This window comes from Eptatretus burgeri, chromosome 12, assembly GCF_056783735.1.
Source record: "Eptatretus burgeri isolate ZD-2024b chromosome 12, Ebu_testis_v1, whole genome shotgun sequence".
NCBI classification, from domain to species: Eukaryota; Metazoa; Chordata; class Myxini; order Myxiniformes; family Myxinidae; genus Eptatretus; species Eptatretus burgeri.
The window spans coordinates 7363328-7369327 of record NC_140972.1 but is presented as its reverse complement, the minus strand read 5'-3'; the positions used below and the strand labels follow the sequence as shown (position 1 = coordinate 7369327).

Sequence of the window (6000 nt, the reverse complement as noted above, 5' to 3'; positions counted from 1 at the left end):
TAAAAAAGATAGATTAAAAATTTGAGTGAATTATTTAATTATCTCACCACCTGGATGGAAATTTAAAAAAGGTTCATGAATCGTTTCAAAATGATCCGTTGAGCGACCAAGGAGGGAGAGAAAAATGTTAATGGACTCACTGACAGAAGGAAGGGTGGATGGAAGGAAGGAAGGAAGGAAGGAAGGAAGGAAGGACAGACTGACTGAAAAACATCGTCATGGCTTAAACAACTCATCTTGACTTCGTCTCAGATGAGCTAAAATTTAAAGGAACAAGATACTGCAATGTGCCCTAACTTGCAGGTGGCTTTGTGAATGCCATGAGCATGATTGGATTGGTGATGCCATCTAACAACTATTGTTTGTTGTTAGAGACAGTAATCACACAGAGACAATAATGTGTTTTTACTCACTTGACTATTCACAACAAGAAGAGGAGTGAAGAGGCAATGGCAGTGTGGTGATAATTCCTTTTAGTGTGCTGGTTATGATGATGGTGTTTAAATCAGAATAAAAATTAATCTCACTGGAGAGATAGGACCGAGGTTTGGTGGGACCACGTGTGGAGATGGTGACTGTTGGCAGGGGCATGCCATGTCTGTGCAAGAGGGGGATTCCCCAGGTGGGATCGGGCGAACCCCCGGAGGTGGAGAGGTAAACGGAGCACAAATGAGAGGATGGCTTTGTCCGTGTGTTGGGTTCCTTGCTGGGGTGGAGATCCCTTCGAGACCAGGGAAGGCGTCTTTCCGTCTTGGGGCCCACAAGGGGAGATTACGACTGATGATGGCAGACGACATACATGAATCGTGAATACATATATACTAGCAGGGTATGCTTACACAATGTGAAATCATATGAACCTTGCTTCCCCCATTGTCTTTGGTCGCTCACCTGCACTTGAATTTTCATTTTTTTTTTCATTTATTTATATTATGATTTACGGATGCTTTCCAACGATTCTGTGATTTTTCCTGGTGTATCGGCTTCGATGTCCATCGGCACACAAAATTACCGTGTTTTCCCATTGTCTCGGGTCACTCACCTGCATTTTTCTCATTTTTTTTCATTCATTTATATTTTCATTTATGGATGTTGTCCGACGATTCTGTAATTTTTTTTCCCGGTGTACCGGCTTCGATGTCCATTGACACGCAAAATTTCAGCTTTCTAAATCACCAGAAGGCACCGATCTTTAATATCAATCATTGAGTCAGTAGGTCAGTGGCAAAAAAGAGCTTTATATATTAGGAACACACACACACACACACACACACACACACACACACACACACACACACACACACACACACACACACACACACACACACACACACACACACACACACACATACACTGCACCTATCCACAGCATGGATAGACTACAAAAAAGCTTTTGATCGTGTCCCACATTCATTGATCATTCATGGATGATAAACTGCATGCAATTGTACAAGATTAATCCAACAAGCTCGAATGAGCGAATATCCTCGTCCTCTTAATGATGACGTCATAAAAACGATATGACGTCATTGTGATGTATCAGGTTTGCGATAAATTATCTGTGCTAATGCCGGGCTTGATTCCCACAAACAAACAGCTTACTAGTTTTGGAGATAATGGTATAGGCGATTTCCATTAGCGGCGAGATTATGATGTCAACTTTTTTTCTAGGAAGAATTTCCAAAATCAGAGATGGTTACTGCCTGCGCATGGGCTTTCTGCATATATACATAGCAAGTTTCACGAAGATCCGATGAAAACTCTGGGTTGTGAAACAAAAAATGTCATAAAAATTGATATGACGTCGTAGTGGTGTATCGTATGTGTGGTAATTCATCCCTGCTAATGCCCTGTTTGATTCCCGCAAACAGAATTCAAAAAGCTTGCCTAGTTTCGGAGATAATTTTTAGGCAATTTCCATCAGCGGAGAAATTTTGACGTCATAACTTTTTTTCTAGGAGGAATTTTCAAAATCGGAGATGGTTACTGTCTGCGCAGGGTATTTTTAAATATATATGCCAAGTTTCAGGAAGTTTTGATGAAAACTGTAGGCTGTGAAACAAACTAGTTTCGGAGATAATGGTATCGCCGATTTCCATGAGTGGCGATATTATGACGTCAACTTTTTTTCTAGGAAGAATTTCCAAAATCGGAGATGGTTACTGCCTGCGCGTGGGCTTTCTGCACACACATGGCAAGTTTCACGAAGATCCGATGAAAACTCTGGGTTGTGAAACAAAAAATGTCATAAAATTGATATGACGTCATAGTGATGTATCATATGTGCGGTAATTCATCTCTGCTAATGCCCTGTTCGATTCCCTCAAACAGAATTCAAAAAGCTTGCATGGTTTCGGAGATCATTTTTGAGGCGATTTCCATTAGCGGAGATATTTTGACGTCATAACTTTTTTTCTAGGAGGAATTTTCAAAATCGGAGATAGTTACTGTCTGCGCAGGGTATTTTTACATATTGTTGTGGTTGACGAAATTCACAAACCACCATTCAGGTCCCTTAGGTGAGATATCTCTGTAAGTATATGTGTAGTTAGGCCCAAACCCGTTGTCTAGAGGGAATAAATGTCATTCATGCGGGCTGCGACTCTTCAGGATAGCCGTTTTTCTTTTACTATCTTCATTTTGGACCAGCCGCCATTATTACCACCACCAACCACGTCTCAACAGCCATCACAACAACAACCACCAACCACAACGCCGCTTCACAATAACAACCACCAACCACAACGCCGCTTCACAACAACAACCACCAACCACAACGCCGCTTCACCACAACCGCCACGACCTTTACCGTCACAACTCGCCACCATCTCATCCACACCATCTCGAGCCACTCGTGGGCGCCGATGCTGGACTCGTGCGGGGCGCGCACCGAGCAGCGTGTTCAAAAACATCACGGACTTTCCACAGAAAACGGATCAAAAACGACTCACGCCCACTTTTGTTCCGTCCAATCGGTGAGCGAGGGGCGATTTGGCCCCGCCTCAAGGGCGTTGGAGGGCGGTCGCTATATGCAAATTCATGGATCAAAAAGCATTCACGCCCACTTTTCCTCGGGCCAATGGGGAGCCAGCAAGAGAGGTGAAGGGTCAAAGGCAGAGGGTCAAGGGTGAAAGAGCGAAGCCACGGGGCTTATAAAAACGGCTGCGTTCATCAGTTGGAAGTTGAGAGTTGAGTGTGCGGAGTTCAAGAGAGTCGTCGGTGGAGCTGGAAAGAAGTGGTACTAGTCAGAGTGAAGAGGACGGAGCTGTGGAGAGGTGACGGCGGCGAAGGCGGATGAGGGGGTGCTCGCGTCGGTGCCGGGAGCGGCACAGTTAGAGGCCAGCAACGCGACCGAGGTGGAGGAGGAGACGCTCGCCGCGGGACCCGAGACAGGGTGAAATCCTCCTTCCCCCGAGCATCAGCAACCCCCTCCTGTTTCCCCCCGCGCTGAGATAGTGCGACAAAGGGGGCCCCCTTCCCACCCCCTACCAGACACTGTCCGCGAGGCCCGCGGAGTTGAGGCACCACCGCCGCTCCGCGTCTCATCATCAGACGGGTAGGCCCGACACTGTCTCGGCCCCAGGCCCACCTACCCCCTCATCCTGGAGGGTGGTTCTCTTTTCTTTTGCTTTGGGAATATGTGTTGTCGGCGCCGTCTGTGAAGTAAAATTGTATAAGTGTTGCCGTGTGCCCGGTAGTCGGATAGATCTGCATTGTTGCATTTGCTTTTTGTGTAATATTGCATTGTCTTCTTCTTTTACATGTGCTTTTGGTGGAATTGTATATGTGTGCTTTCCGTTCATCGCGAAATAAATGTGCTTATTGTTGAACTGTTTTCCCGCTTCGCTTCGTCTTTTCCTCTATTGAATCTCCATCTTGCTTCACGTAAAGGGTTGGTCGTGGGCTAAAACGCCCGATAATTAATCGAACCGTCGAGGCCGACGAATAACACCGCTCGGTTATCCCGATAGTACGGAACAGGTCGCTTAAAGTGGCCCGTGTCCGAAGTCGACCTGCGGCGAGGTGCGATCGCCCGGTCTACCCTCCGTGTGGGTAATTAGGTAGGTCGAATTTGGCGAGCAACCCTATCCCACGCGGGGGCCGATTGGCACGATCGCGGTGAGACCGAAAGGTCCACCCGTGACTGGTTCCCGGCGTTAGTCCGAGAGGGTCACGACTGGATTGTCCGTCCGGTGGGCGACGTGCCGCGATTCGAGTTACGTGGCCGTCCGCACGCCGGTGGGCGCGAATCCGCAACACTGGTGTCAGGTCGTGCGATATAAACCCATCGCCCTCCTCGCTTTAAAAACAAAACTTTAAAAAAAAAAACAAAACTTTAAAAACCCTTTAAAAACAAAACCTGTCAAAGGGCGGAGGAGCTCCTTGTGAGCCAACGGCCATCCATATCTAGTGCCCAACTGTGTCTGCGGACGTCCTCCTGCAGTTGGGTTACTTCTTATTAGGAGGTTGGTGGCAGGATTTGCACTCCAGCCACCGTAAAACGCTTCATTCCGCAAAACGCAAAAACGCAAAAAAATCTGAAAACCCACTCCGTGGGAGTACCTCCTGTGCAGCTTCCCTTCGCAGGGCAGCTCACCGGATGATGGGATTGGGGCAAAGCCTTCGGGACCCCCAATCTTTGATAGGAGGGAAACCACGGGGTAACATCCCTGGGTCAGATTGCGGGAGAGTGTGTCGGAGTGGTGCTGAGGTGTCGTCCACCAGACGGCGGTCTCCTTGGGTTAACCTGAGGCGGTCCCTTCGGGTGGGTGCCTGGAATGTCCTATCCCTAAGAGAGGATGATCACCTGTCTCTGTTATCATCTGAGCTCAAGCGTTTGGACATCGGGATTGCAGCTCTCTCTGAGGTTCGGAGACCGGATTGCGGCGAGATAATGGTGGGTGGTTACACCTACTATTGGTCTGGTCGCTCTGATGGTTACCATACCCAAGGAGTTGCTGTAGCTGTGTCCAATAAGCTGACCCCAATGATAATTGAGGTAACACCGGTCAACGAGCGTATTATGAGATTAAGGATTCGTCACTCCTTAGGTGTCATTTCCCTGGTCTCTATTTATGCTCCGACTGAGGCGAGTGATCTTACCGTGAAGGATGCATTCTACGCCACACTCGAGTCTGTGGTTGATCAGTGCCCCAGACGAGATACACTTCTAGTCTTGGGGGATCTCAATGCATCGACTGGAACTGATAGGGATGGTTATGAGGTGTGTGTTGGTCCCCATGGGTCAGGAACTATGAACCAGAATAGCACTAAGTTCCTTGACTTTGCAAGAAGTCATGGACTTAGGGTGGCTGGTTCATGGTTTCAGCGCCCGCAAGCTCATCGCTGGACTTGGTATTCCAACGCTGGCGGTGTGGCAAAGGAGATTGACCATGTCCTCATTGACGGTCGTTGGAGGATGATCCAGAACTGCAGGGTCTACCGGAGTGCTCAGTTCCTCAATACTGACCACAGGCTTGTTGTAGCAACTCTAAAGCTGCACCTTAAATCCTGGAGAATGGTACCATCCCAGCCTAGGCTGGATGTTGCCAAGCTCAGGGATGAGAGAGTAGCTGAGGAGTTTGCGAACAGGCTGAGTGGACACTTGGGGGTCTGGGTGCTTTGGGGGTCCTGAAGAGTTGTGGAGCACCTTCAAGACCACCGTCCTTGATGTTGCCGGTGGATGCCTTGGAGTTCACCGCAGGGCAAAGAAGAATTTTGTCTCTCAAGGGACACTGGATACCATTGACCAGAGTCGCAGGGCCAGGCTGAATGGCAGAGCTGAGCTGTTCAGGGAGCTGAGGCGTAAAACTGTACGTGCACTGAGGGTGGACAAGGAGGCCTATGTGCGAGGAATCTGTGAGGGGTAGAGCATCACCTGTGGACAGGTGATTCTCGTCCCGCTTACAGGGGAATTCGCGCATTACGTTCATCCAAGCCCATCCCTCGGAGCACTGCAGTTCGAGCAGAGAGTGGTAGGCTCTTGACAGAGGAGTCTGA

The 6000-nt window shown here is 48.5% G+C and overlaps 1 protein-coding gene across 1 annotated transcript in view; it reads left to right on the top strand.

Annotated features, from left to right (window-relative positions):
- Nucleotides 1–6000, top strand: part of LOC147015030 (uncharacterized) — an 80583-nt gene that overhangs the window by 8731 nt on the left and 65852 nt on the right. The gene's annotated exons all lie outside the window — the stretch shown is intronic.